Here is a 14,408-nt window from a genome sequence, read left to right on the forward strand (position 1 = left end):
GCAGTGCGGAGAGCCTCCGTGACACAGAGAAGAGCAGTCTCAGTTGAATGACCAGTCTTGAAACCTGATTGATTTGGATCAAGGAGGTCATTCTGAGAGAGATAGCAAGAATGCTGGCCAAGGACGGCACGCTCAAGAGTTTTGGAGAGAAAAGAAAGAAGGGATACTGGTCTGTAGTTGTTGACATCGGAGGGATCGAGTGTAGGTTTTTTGAAAAGGGGTGCAACTCTCGCTCTCTTGAAGACGGAAGGGACGTAGCCAGCGGTCAAGGATGAGTTGATGAGCGAGGTGAGGTAAGGGAGAAGGTCTCCAGAAATGGTCTGGAGAAGAGAGGAGGGGATAGGGTCAAGCGGGCAGGTTGTTGGGTGGCCGGCCGTCACAAGTCGCAAGATTTCATCTGGGGAGAGAGGGGAGAAAGAGGTCAAAGCATAGGGTAGGGCAATGTGAGCAGGACCAGCGGTGTCGTTTGACTTAACAAACGGGGATCGGATGTCGTCAACCTTCTTTTCAAAATGGTTTATGAAGTCATCCGCAGAGAGGGAGGAGGGGGGGAGGAGGATTCAGGAGGGAGAGAAGGTGGCAAAGAGCTTCCTAGGGTTAGAGGCAGATGCTTGGAATTTAGAGTGGTAGAAAGTGGCTTTAGCAGCAGAAACAGACAGAAAATGTAGAGAGGAGGGAGTGAAAAGATGCCAGGTCCGCAGGGGTTGTAACGGCTGTCTTCGGGTAGAGAGGACCAAAACGCAGCAGGAATGTGGATGCTCATCTTGAATATTTATTTTAAATAAAGTGAACACCAAAACAACAGAACGTAGAACGACAGACCGACAGTTTAACAGGCTATACTTACTACAGCAGTGCTAAAGACAACTACCCACAAAATACCAAACCAAACACACACCTCTATATAGGACTCTCAATCAGAGGCAACTAGAAACACCTGCCTCCAATTGAGAGTCCAACACCCAATCCTAAACATAGAAAAACTAAACTAGACAGAACGTAGAAATACATACAAAACACAAACCCTCTGCCACGTCCTTACCAAAACGAATACAATTACTCCCTCTGCTGGTCAGGACGTGACAGGAGGCTAGTTTTCCTCCATTTCCGCTCGGCTGCCCGGAGCCCTGTTCTGTGAGCTCGCAATGAGTCGTCAAGCCACGGAGCAGGAGGGGAGGACCAAGCCGGCCGGGAGGATAGGGGACATAGAGAGTCAAAGGATGCAGAAAGGGAGGAGAGGAGGATTGAGGAGGCAGAATCAGGGGAGATTGGTTGGAGAAGGTTTGAGCAGAGGGAAGAGATGATAGGATGGAAGAGGAGAGAGTAGCAGGAGAGAGAGAGCGAAGGTTGCGACGGCGCAATACCATCTGAGTAGGGGCAGAGTGAGTAGTGTTGGAGGAGAGCGAGAGGGAAAAGGATACAAGGTAGTGGTCGGAGACTTGGAGGGGAGTTGCAGTGAGAAACACAATAGCTATTGATAAACCAGGGCGTTTGGGTCCTGGATGTTGGTTGGCTGAAAGTTGTGGTATATCAAACAATAAACCACGGGTATGATGCAAAATTACTTGTTTACTGTTTTAATTGCGTTGATAACCAGTTTATTTAAGTGATAATGCCCGCGAAGCCGGTGTTTGGAGGATATATTGGCACGGGTGTTGTTAGGCCCGAGACAAAATTGAGCGCTGGCAAACCGTGCCAATATATCCTCCAAACACCGGCTTCAAGTGCATTATCACTTTTATACAATGGGTTACCAACATATTTAAATGATGGTTGACATTATTTTCATAAAAATGAATTTATTCATACTATTTCATCCTTTCACGAGATATAGTGCCGACACAGATCAAAGGTTGCTACCCATGCCGGCTGGTCGTTCGTTCTATCGTTCTATGACCCAGTCATTAAGTATTTTTTGTTCTACACAGAATGTATGACTGCGACCCAGTTGTTCGTTGATAAATGTTTTATTGCCAAATTGGCTGGGAACGTTCTTATCCCCTCCTTGCTAGTTAGCCAACTTACAGTTAGGTCAAACAGTGCAGCCAGAATAACATCAAAGCAGCCGCATTTGCATTTGTTTAAGCTGTTTTCTAGTGACATTTATTTGGATACATCCATAACAATGCGCTAACGATGCACATTTTTTGACTGGCATAGAAATTCTGCTCACTGTTTTTCAGAGAACCTCGCCATTAACACAGCTAACACAATAGCTTCAAACTGAAGCTGGAAAGACTGCAAACTATCTGCATTTCGTTTTCCCTGTTTTCCATTGAAATGTCTTTGTATACAGTTGAAGTCGGAAGTTTACATAGCCAAATATATTTAAACTCAATTTTTTCACAATTCCTGACATTTAATCCCAGTAAAAATTCCCTGTTTTAGGTCAGTTAGGATCATCACTTTATTTTAACAATGTGAAATGTCAGAATAATAGTAGAGAGAATGATTTATTTCAGCTTTAATGTATTTCATCACATTCCCAGTGGGTCAGAAGTTTACATACACTCAATTCGTATTTGGTAGCATTGCCTTTAAATTGTTTACCTTGGGTCAAACATTCCAGGTAGCCTTCCACAAGCATCCCACAATAATTTGAGTGAATTTTGGCCCATTCCTCCTGACAGAGTTGGTGTAACTGAGTCAGGTTTGTAGGCCACCAAGACTGTTGGAAAAGCATTCCAGGTAAAGCTGGTTGAGAGAATGCCAAGAGTGTACAAAGGGGTCATCAAGGCAAAGGGTGGCTACATTGAAGAATCTGAAATATAAAATATATTTTGATTTGTTTATCACTTTTTTGGTTACTATATGATTCCATATGTGTTGTTTCATAGTTTTGATGTCTTCACTACTTTTCTACAATGTAGAAAATAGTAAAAATAAAGAAAAACCCTGGAATGAGAAGGTGTGTCCAAACTTTTGACTGGCACTGTATATATATGTATATAAAAACTCTATATGTATATAAACTCAGCAAAAAAAGAAACATCCCTTTTTCAGGACCCTGTCTTTCAAAGACAATTCGTACAAATACAAATAACTTCACAGATCTTCATTGTAAAGGGTTTAAACAATGTTTCCCATTCTTGTTCAATAAACCATAAACAATTAAAGAACATGCACCTGTGGAATGGTCGTTAATACACTAACAGCTTACAGACTGCAGGCAATTAAGGTCACAGTTATGAATACTTAGGACACTAAAGAGGCCTTTCTACTGACTCTGAAAAAGATGCCCAGGGTCCCTGCTCATCTGCGTGAACGTGCCTTAGGCATGCTGCAAGGAGGTATGAGGACTGTAGATGTGGCCAGGGCAATACATTGCAATGTCCGTACTGTGAGACGCCTAAGACAGCGCTACAGGGAGACAGGATGGACAGACCACGGGATCGGAGGATCGGTACATCCGAACATCACACCTGCGGGACAGGTACAGGATGGCAACAACAGCTGCCCGAGTTACACCAGGAACGCACAATCCCTCCATCAGTGCTCAGACTGTCCGCAATAGGCTGAAAAAGGCTGGACTGAGGGCTTGTAGGCCTGTTGTAAGGCAGGTCTTCACCAGACATCACTGGCAACAATGTCGCCTATGGGCACAAACCCACCGTCACTGGACCAGACAGGACTGGCAAAAAGTGCTCTTCATTGACGAGTCGCGGTTTTGTCTCACCAGGGGTGATGGTCTGACTTGCGTTTATCATCGAAGGAATAAGCGTTACACTGAGGCCTGTACTCTGGAGCGGGATCGATTTGAAGGTGGAGGGTCCGTCATGGTCTGGGGCAGTGTGTCACAGCATCATCGGACTTATATATATATACCATTAGGGGAGCCTACACCCTAAAAGTAGTGGGATGGGGTGATGGGTTTTGGGAGATAATGTATAGGTGCAGGTTTAGATGGTGGTGCAATTTAAGTTTCTCCTATTCCCCTTTTCCCTTTTTTTGGGGGGGGGGCTGCAATACGCAACACAGCGTGAAAGGCTGCAATACGCAACACAGCGTCTAGTCTGCCGGAAAGACACACGAAGAAGAAGAAGAAGAAGAAGTCAACAGAACCGTTCACGTTCACATACATTTACCGTCATTCCAGTGTGTCGACCGCGAAAATCATGAAGACAACAATTGGCTTTTTGGCCATAATTTAATACAGTTTAGTGATAGGTATAAGGTTAGCAGTGTGGTTATGGTTAGGTTCAAAATCACATTTTTTTAATATAAATTGTAGAATTGGGCGGGGTTTATGGCTTTGGTAACTGTTGACGATTTATTGTAGTGCTGCAGGGCATTTTCAAGGTAGGCACATCACCTTGTGACATTCACAATATTATGTGCAGAGATGAGCTCGGTTTGTGTTATGTGAGCAAACGGTTTCGAGGCGGGTAAAGGGGACGTTCTGGACGTTGCAAGTGAGTCCTCAGTATTTTCATTATTTCCCCATGCAGCTACTATACTGTAGCTGTCAGGCGTTAGTGCTTGTCAGCTGTGGCGCTGCTTTCGTTACCCACATAACGGTAGTCGTTGTTTGCATTGATTATAATATTCGTTTCTTTCCAGGTGATACATGGTCGAATCTTTCAGATACATTCATGGAGTCATTTAGAATGTCAGTCACCACCAAAAACGATACTCTGTAACCTGCCTTTCACGATGCCTCTCGAGTAGCAGCTGGCTATCAGCCACCTACATATTTCCAGGAGATAACCATTGCAGTTCTGCTTTCATCGCTCCTGAAGTAATTTCCTAACCAAGAAGACAGCGCTGTCACAAAAGGCCAGGTAATATTTGTGTTTTATTTCCAACATGTTCACCGAGATGTAATGTTCACACACGACAGTTCTGCCTGAGAACCCGGCGCTGTGTTTCTCGTCCAGGCGAGGCTACACTGTTTCTGTAACGTTATCTTGTAATAAGCGGAGGGACAATTTTGAACGAATTTGCTTTGCAATATAGGTGTACATTGTTATCGCAATTCCAGCTGGAATATCCCTCACCTTTTACATTGTACAGGTAGATTACAGTAGCATCCCACTGGGCAAAAACGGGTTGAATCAACGTTGTTTCCAGGTCATTTCATTGATGACATTGAATCAACGTGGAAAACGGATTGGATTTACAAAAAGTCATCATTGGATATTTTTTTAAACACAATTTTTAACTTCAATGACATGGTACATTTTTTGGGGTTGAATTCACATTTGTTGACAACAAAACTAGACGTTGAATTGATGTCTGTGCCCAGTGGGATACTCTTGATGCAAGAAAATAGTGTTTAATAGTGTTGCAGCCTACTGTAGGCTTTTTGTTATAACATTAGGCCTATTGAAAATTAACTGAGAGGGTGCCAACATTAGGATTGCCTTTTTTGTTCTACAATGACCTGTTGTTTAGTAAGCGCTTTTGCATTTGTCATTTGCTTGTCTTGTCTATACTCTGAGCTCTCCAATTTATTTAGCCAAGACTCTATTTGTTGATCCACTCAGGTGGTGACCACTGTTATGATTTTATGAGCTGCTGCTCTCTGTTGTTGACACTGCAGCAACGTTTTCATTATCCAAGTACAGCGCTCCTCAGCAACCATGAGACTGATACAGCGCTGATATCTAGAGTTTTTGTTGAATATGATGCACAGCTAGGTGAACGTACGTACGCCCCACCCTAAATCATTTGTAAGTCTAATATCCCCCTGGGTTATTGTTCTAGTGAGTGTCATCACCCAGAATAAGGTAACATTAAATGCTAAATAGTGATACTATAAAAAATGAATATCAAAGATTCTAGATGAAGTTAATCCATGATATTCTTCAAGGGAAACGTATTGAAACACAAAAGATCATTGATGACACAGTAACACCGCAGAGGTTGATTTCAATATTAATCTCAACCTGTGTTGTTTAGACTGGTCGACTGCTCTTTGTTGGCACCAAAAGGTCATATTGTGCCTTGCCATGGCAGTTCCATTTAAAGATACAATGTCTAACTTTTTGGACTACCTGACCAAATTCACATAGAAATATGAGTTGTAGATCTTTCATTCCTGTTGAAAGCAAGTCTAAGAAGAGGTGGATCTGTTTTGTGTGTCATTTCTATGCTTCCCGTTTAGAAGTTTCATTTTTGCGTCTTTCTTTCGGTTTTGTACACCAGCTTCAAGCAGCTGAATATACATTATTTTTGTTTATGGAAAATATATTTTACAGTGGTTTAGATGGTACAATGGTTCTCTACGCAATGACTGCTTGTTTTGTCGAATAAACTGAAATTAGGCGAGCTGTAAGAATTTTAGCAACCAGGAAATGGCGGTGTGATTTATCCATAGTGCATCTTTAAATCAGCTAGGTAACATCAGTGGTAAAGATTAGGCCTAGACATGACATCCTGCTACTGAACAAAGAGCATGTCTGCATGGTCAAGGCTGAGAACACATTGTTATACTGTACATACATGCCCATTTCTCTCTCACCATCAGTGCTCTTATCTGGCCCATGCTCTACAATTGATTCTGTTTCCCTTAAATGATTCTGTATTGTATCAAACACTTCAAAGGTTAAGTAAATACAGCCTCGCAGACAGGCATGCAAGGTGATGGAGTTTCCATTTTTCTTATTCCTAGTCGAATGAGGCAGGCATTCCCGTTAGGGAACAAAACACATCCAACTCCATGGCCAAAGGTTTTCTCGTTAAGAAAAATGATTGTTCTGAGAAGAATGGTTCTATTGAAATGCATTCACTGAGTGACAAGCCACTCTCGGGGGGAAATGGACCTGGATTTGCATGAGAGGAAGATGGATGTGTTTTTCAATGGATGTGATATGCTGGTTATGAGAGGCAGGCTGAGAACCCACTGTACCTGCCAGCCTCTTGGGAACACAGTCAACATTGCACTCCCCAATCCCTCAGAACTGTGAGTCCTGCCTCAAGCATCCACCTTTACCAGCAGAAAGCCCAGATGAATGATACTGACTGCAGCCTTGAGTATTCCTTTTCATTTAAACAGGCACTGCATGTACCTGGGTGTGGGGTGTTATGTTGGCTTCAAACAGCACAAGCCTCCTTTTCAGTAATAAGTACATGGGCATTTCGCAATGTGCGTCCAAGCATTTTATGGCCGTTGAACTTGCCTTGGCGTGTAACGTGAACGGCTGTAGTTTTTAAAAGACCGCTAGTGAATGATTAGGTCATTTCCGTGTAAAAGGACCCATGAGCACCAACGTGAAGTTCAAAAGAACATATCACATTTAGTGTCAAATGAAAGCTAAGAGTCTATATGTTGGCGAAATTAAGGCATAGATACGTTTTTTTTAACCAATTTTCATCCTAAACATTTTGAATAAGCAGCTTTGATTTCTTGTCACACAGACGGAAAAGGGGTCTTTAAAAAAATATCTACTAGAAAACGTCTAAAAAGGTGTAAGAAATCAAAACACAGTCAATCATGTTTTAGTAAAGCCCCCTGTCAACTAATATCAACATTTATATTTCGTTTTGGAGAAATGATTTGCCTTCTGTAAATGTAACAAATATTTCACTAACTGTTTAGTAGTCTTATGGCTTGGGCGTAGAAGCTGTTCAGAGTCCTGTTGGTTCCAGACTTGGTGCATTGTTACCGCTTGCCGTACGGTAGCAGAGAGAACAGTCTATGACTTTGGTGGCTGGAGTCTAATAGTTTTTAGGGCCTTCCTCGGACACCGCCTGGTATAGAGGTCCTGCATGGCAGGGAGTTCGGCCTCAGTGATGTACTGGGCCGTATGCACTACCCTCTGTAGCGCCTTGCGGTCGGATGCCAAGCAGTTGTCATACCAAACGGTGGTGCAGCAAGTCAAGATGTTCTCAATGGTGCAGCTGTAGACCTTTTTTAGGACCTGAGGGCCAATAGCAAAATTTTTTCTGCCACATGTGGGGGAAGAGGCGTTGTCATACCTTCTTTATGACTCTGGTGTGTGTGAATACCATGATAATTCCTTAGTGATGTGGACACCGAAGAACTTGAGGCTCTCGTCCTGATCTACTACAGGCCCGTCGGCGTGGATGGAGGCGTGCTCAGCCCTCTGTTTTCTGTAGTCCACGATCAGCTCTTTGTCTTGCTGACATTGAGGGAGAGGTTAGCACCACACTGCCAGGTCACTGGCTTCTTCTCTGTAGGCTGTCTCATCGTCATCGGTGGTCAGGCCAACCACCGTTGTGTCGTCGGCAAACTTAATGATAGTGTTACAGTCATGCGCGGCCATGCAGTCATGGGTGGCCTCCGTGTTGAGGGTTAGTGTGGCGAATGGGTTGTTTTCCTACTCTCACCACCTGGGGGTGGCCCGTCAGGAAGTCCAGGATCCAGTTGCAGAGGTAGGTGTTCAGTACCAGGGTCCTGATTGAGTCAGTTGAACACTGAGCTATAGTCAATGAACAGCATTCTCACGTAGGTGTTCCTCTTGTCCAGGTGGGAGAGGGTTGTATGGAGTTGAATAGAGATTGCGTCGTTTGTAGATCTGTTGGGGCGGTATGTGAATTGGAGTGGGTCCGGGATGATGGTGTTTATGTGAGCCATGACCAGCCTTTCAAAGCATTTCATGGCTACAGATAGTCATTCAGACATGTTACTTTGGAATTCTTGGGCACAGGGACTACGGTGGTCTGCTTGAAACATGTAAGTATTACAGACTTGGTCAGGAAGACACTTGCCAGCTGGTCAGCGCATGCTCTGAGTCCTGGTAATCCGTCTGTGCCCGCGGCGGCCTTGTGAATGTTAACCTTAACCTGTTTTAACTAACTCACATCGGCTATGGAGAGCGAGATCACAGTCATCCGGAAGCGCTATTGCTCTCATGCATGGTTCAGTGTTGCTTGCCTCGACGCAAGCATAGCGTCACTGGGCAGCTCGCAGCTGGGTTTCCCTTTGTTATTCGTGAAAGTTTGCAAGCCCTGCCACATCCAACGAGCATCAGAGCCTGCGTAGTAGAATTCTATCTTAGTGCTGTATTGACGTTTTAACTGTTTGATGGCTCGTCGGACGTCGTAGTGGGATTTCTTATAAGTGTCCGGATTAGTGTCCCGCTCTTTGAAAGCAGCGACTCTAGCCTGTAACTCAGTGCAGATTTTGCCTGTAATACATGGCTTCTTATAGGGATATGTATGTACGGTACGGTCACTGTGGGGAGGACGTCATCAATGCACTTATCATTGAAGCCGGTGACTGATGTGGTAAATTCCTAAATGTTATCGGATGAATCCCAGTCTGTGCTAGCGAAATAGTCTTGTAGCTTAGCATCTCTACTGTATTGTACTGAACTCTACTCTACTTTAATTTACTGTACTTTACTATACTCTGTTGAACTGTACTGTACTCTGTCAAAACTTGTGAAATATACACTGAACAAAAATATAAACACAACATGTAAAATGTTGGTTCCATGTTTCATGAGCTAAAATAAAATGTTCCTTACGCAGAAAAAGCTTATTTTTCTGAAATGTTGTGCACAAATTAGTTTACATCCCTGTTAGTGAGCATTTATCATTTGCCAAGATAATCCATCCACCTGACAGGTAATGCATATAAAGTAACCTGATTAAACAGCATGATCATTACACAGCCCCAACAACAACAACAACAACAACAACAACAACAACAACAAAACAACAACCCCCAAATATATTGTTAACATTTTTTGCATCGGAAAATTAAAAGGCCACTCTAAAATATACAGTTTTGTCACACATCACAATGCCACAGATGTGTCAAGTTTTGAGGGAGCATGCAAATGGCATGCTGAATGCAGGAATGTCCACCAGAGCTGTTGCCAGATAATTGAATGTACATTTCTCTACCATAAGCAACCTAGAGAATTTGTCAGTATTCCAACCAGCCTCACAACTGCAGACCATGTGTAACCACATCAGCCCAGGACCTCCACATCTGGCTTCTTCACCCTCGGGATTGTCTGAGACCAGCCACCCGGACAGTTGAAGAAACTGTGGATTTGCACATCTGAAAGATTTCTGCACAAACTGTCAGAAACCGTATCAGGGAAGCTCATCTGAGTGCTCGTTGTCCTCACCAGGGTCTTGACCTGACTACAGTTCGGCGTTGTAACCAACTTCAGTGGGAAAATGCTGACTGGTTTTCTGATCCAATTCCCTACCTATTTTTTAAGGTCTCTGTGACCAACAGATGCATATCTGTATTCCCAGTCATGTGAAATCCATAGATTAGGGCCCAATTTATTTCAGTTGACTGATTTCCTTGTGAGCTGTGAGCTGTAACTCAGTAAAATCTTTGAAAATTGTTGCGTTTTATAATTGTTCAGTGTAGATGTCTATGATTGGTACAGATTTGGTCCGGTCTGTGCCAACCAAATGTGGTCTTGTTTGAGGGTGGAGCTCAATAGAATAAAAGCCAGTGTGTAGAATAATACCATGCAAAATAAGGATATTTTTCTACCTTTGTGTACCTATTCAGCATACATCACCATGAAGAGAATGACATTCATAGTTATGCATTTGTAAGGACCCATGATGCCATTCTGTTAACGGGTGGTGAACCACTCCACTTACTGTAGTTCAATAACTAAAATATATATATTTTTTCTAACTCAAGGTGTCATGTCATAGCTGACACCCCATTCTTTCTGCAGACATCTTTGAATCTTAATTCAGAGCAGAAATGTAAGAGTTTTTGGAAAACGCCGTCGCCTGAAAAACTGCCCGAGATTTTACTGTCATTCTGTTACCAAACTTTATCTGCACTGTTCCTCAAGTGGCAATTGTTAAAAGTATTTGCTTGAAATAAAAAATTATTGAAAAAATGTAATTGAAAAAGTGCCCATTAGTTGCTCCGTTTCGAGAAGGGAACCTCTGTTGTTTTTGAATGAAGGGATTTATGACTGTTGTACTTTAAAGCTGGCGGTGAAACTGCCATTTCTATTTGCAATATTACTTCAAACAGCTTTAACTCAATCATAATGTATTGGTCATCGTCACTAGATAAACATTAGGGCTTACTTTGCCATAAGCAGAAAAACTATCCCTCTGATATGGTATTTGTTTATAGAAATACCATATCAATGTTACACGTGACTGGGAAATTGTAGCATGCTGAAATTGTGGGTATGCTTGCACCATGCACTGGACTACCTGATGGGAGTTAAGGTTGCCACATTTGATCGCGTTGCATTCACATAAGTATGGAGGGAGTAACTGAAAACACTGCTCCTCACGCCTTGACACGGAATTGGAATGCCATGAATCTGTTTAGTGCCATTGAACTTGTTAAACCATTAAAAGTTACTCGTGTAAGTAGCTCAGGCTGCTTGTGACTGCATGCACAATCATTCCAGAAATGTGACACACGTTCAGTTTAAACAGAAGCATTTACCGGCTAATAAATGCCTAATTACCTTCAGTTCTTCATTACCAGAGCCTAAATCAGATTTTTTTTGGCCCCAACCAGGCTGTGTTGCTGCGCAAGGTGGGATATAACGTTAGGATGTGTATTTCTTTATACATCACCAGACATGAAACAAAATGGCAGAAATACTTTGAAAACAGCTACTGCAGCAATTATTTTGCTAATAATCACAACTTGCACGTGACTGCTTATACTTGACTTTTGTCATTTTTTTTAATGAAATGTTTGCACTGTAGAGCCCTGACTGACCACCCTGCAACGTGGCTGGTAAATTAGACATTCTTACATTCATCCTATCCTCTCACCATTACCAATAACAAGAGGTTAGCATTTTTTGAGCAGGGCCTAATTTTAGGCCATTACCTTGTAAATGCTGTTAGGCCAGCTGGGAGAGAAAGTTAGAGGCATAACTATCATACCCCCCAAAAATGCTAACCTTCCCTGTTATTGGTAATGGTGAGAGGTTAGCATGTTTTGGGGGCATGATCTTTGCCTCTAACTTTCTCACTCATCACTACTCACAATTCATTCCTGATTATTCATAATCATTGTAGGATCCACATTAATGTAGAAGTGTTAAACATATTCTGTTCTTATCTACAATGAAAGTGACTCCAAAATGACCCTACATTATTTACCATTAATTTCTATTGGGCACAACATAGTCTGAAACACAACCAAAACAAACCACAAATGCATCCAACAAGTTTGTAGAGTCACAAGCTAGATGTAGTCAGTCACAAGCTAGATGTAGTCAGTCACAAGCTAGATGTACCGTAAATTCCGGACTATAAGCCGCAACTTTTTTCCCAGGCTTTGAACCTCGCGGCTTAAACAATGACGCGGCTAATATATGATTAAATCGAGCGCTCTCAAACTTCCCATCATTCTGATTACGGTAGTCATTTTGTCACCCTGATCATGGCAAAGACACGGAGAAATGCATATGATGCAGCTTTCAAGTTGAAGGCGATTGATCTGGCTGTTGGAAAAGAAAATAGAGCTGCTGCACGGGAGCTTGGTCTTAATGAGTCGATGATAAGACGTTGGAAACAGCAGCGTGAGGAATTGACTCAGTGCAAAAAGACAAAGCTTACTGCAAATTTTTTATTTTTGTTACAAGCCGTGTTTCGTTAAAGCCTGTGTAAAGTTCATTTGTTTCAATGTACCGGTAGGCACCTGCGGCTTATAGACATGTGCGGCTTATTTATGTTCAAAATAATATATATTTTTTAATTCAGTGAGTGCGGCTTATATTCAGGTGTGCTTAATAGTTCGGAAATTACGGTAGTCAGTCACAAGGTGTTGTCACACAGTCACAAGGCTAGATGTTGTCATTCTGTGCTAGGAATATGCGACCAAATACTTTTGACTACTTTTAAACACTAGAAGTGAATTTGTCCAAATACTTATGACACCTTCAAATGGGGGACTAGATTCATAAAGTGCTTTCATTTCAAACGGTAAAACAGATATGTATGAAAATACCTTAAAATAAAAAGTGACATTCTGTACTGTCACCTCATTTGACACATTGGATCTCAAATCCAAAATACTGGGGGTATAAACCCAAATTAAAAGATCTAGCTTTAGTGTCCAAATGAATACGTAGTGGAGTGTACACTTATACTGCTGCGGTGGAGTTCAAAGTAGTAGTACACCCTTACAAATGGATACACACTTCACACATTTTAAGGAGAACTACAAACCTGAACCTTTCAAACATGATGCCTGTATGCCTGGGCTTTGATTATTGTGCGATTTTATTTTATTTTATTTTTTATTTTTTTTGTTATTTATTTATTTATTTTTAAATATTTTTTTGAATATATATATCTTTTTTTTAAAGAAAAAGGCAATAGGCTTGCTCGGTAGGCTACGATAAAGAACCATTCGAGTGAGCTATAGTACGCTTATGTAATTCCACTGGAGAAAATGGGGAATGCTTTGATCAGATAAGTGAATGCATTAGTCGTAACCGCCCTTAAAGCCCACACTCCCTCCCCTATTAAGTCAGTCACCATGGTGTTTTGTCTCTCCCTTTTTCATATGGTAAGTCGGAGACCTTGCTCTTTTTGAGTGTTCCTTACTTGAAGCGAGTGTGTTCTGTCTATCTACAGGCTTAATTGTGTCAGTGCATTCAACAAAACAAACAGGATGTGAGTGTGTTTCCTTAGGTACTTTTCACTTCCTCTCTCTCCTTCTCTAACCCTCCGTGTTTCGGTCAGTTTTCTTCCGTTTGGTGCCTAATGATTATGACCCAGGCCTTTAGTGTATAAGTCAGTCTGTGGTCGACACCAGAGAGGGCCGCAGAACTAGTCTGTGAAAAGGGGGAGAGGAGATTTTTTTTCCGGACTTGGATTCTGAAGTAGGGTGTGGGGAGATGTGAGCCAACATGCTGCGTAAGGTGTTATCGCGGCTGTCTAGCCCCATAGGGAGAGAGTTAAGTAGAAGTACACTTTATCAATGTCAGACAACAGCAAATGTGTTTCCACAGACTGGGGGAGTATGTTTAGCAGCATTGTATTTACCAGTATGTCATAAGGCCTTTCAGTATCTACAACATTATCAATAGAGCTTGCATCCGTTTTTATGGACAATAGCATGCAAATAGAGATTGCATTCCATCTGAAAGACTTTTTACTCTCCCGTTGCATTTACTGTGTGGCGAACTGCTAGGTAGTTGGGATGGCCCAGTGTGGCCTTGCTGGATCTCATTCAAGCCACAGTGAGACTTAGTGCCCACTCAGTCAGTCTTCCCACTGATTATCCGTGAAGTGCTGTGTTGGGAAAATCAGAAAGGTCCTTAAACGTGTCAGTCCCATGGTACGGGTGCCGGGATGACACAAAGGACGTCTTTATCTGTGACCGTGTCCTTTTGTTAAAGAGAACTCACTGTCACTGCATATTTTTTTTTTTACGGTTAGAAGTTTTGAAATTCCTGTCAATTTACCAAACTGCATAACGCTTGAGAAAATAACCCTGTGCCATGCCCTTTGGATTAAACTGTCTC

At 42.2% G+C, this 14,408-nt stretch overlaps 1 protein-coding gene across 1 annotated transcript in view; it reads left to right on the forward strand.

Annotated features, from left to right (window-relative positions):
- The first annotated feature begins 4,005 nt into the window (after window positions 1–4,005).
- rnf144aa (ring finger protein 144aa) overlaps window positions 4,006–14,408 on the forward strand; it is a 66,581-nt gene continuing 56,178 nt past the window's right edge. Inside the window, exons 1-2 of the mRNA XM_014210189.3 lie at window positions 4,006–4,412; window positions 4,561–4,781. The gene's annotated coding sequence lies outside the window, so the exon portion shown is untranslated. The remainder of the gene's footprint in view (window positions 4,413–4,560; window positions 4,782–14,408) is intronic.

This window comes from Salmo salar, chromosome 09 (genome assembly GCF_965601325.2).
Source record: "Salmo salar chromosome 09, fSalSal1, whole genome shotgun sequence".
In the NCBI taxonomy this organism is placed as follows: Eukaryota; Metazoa; Chordata; class Actinopteri; order Salmoniformes; family Salmonidae; genus Salmo; species Salmo salar.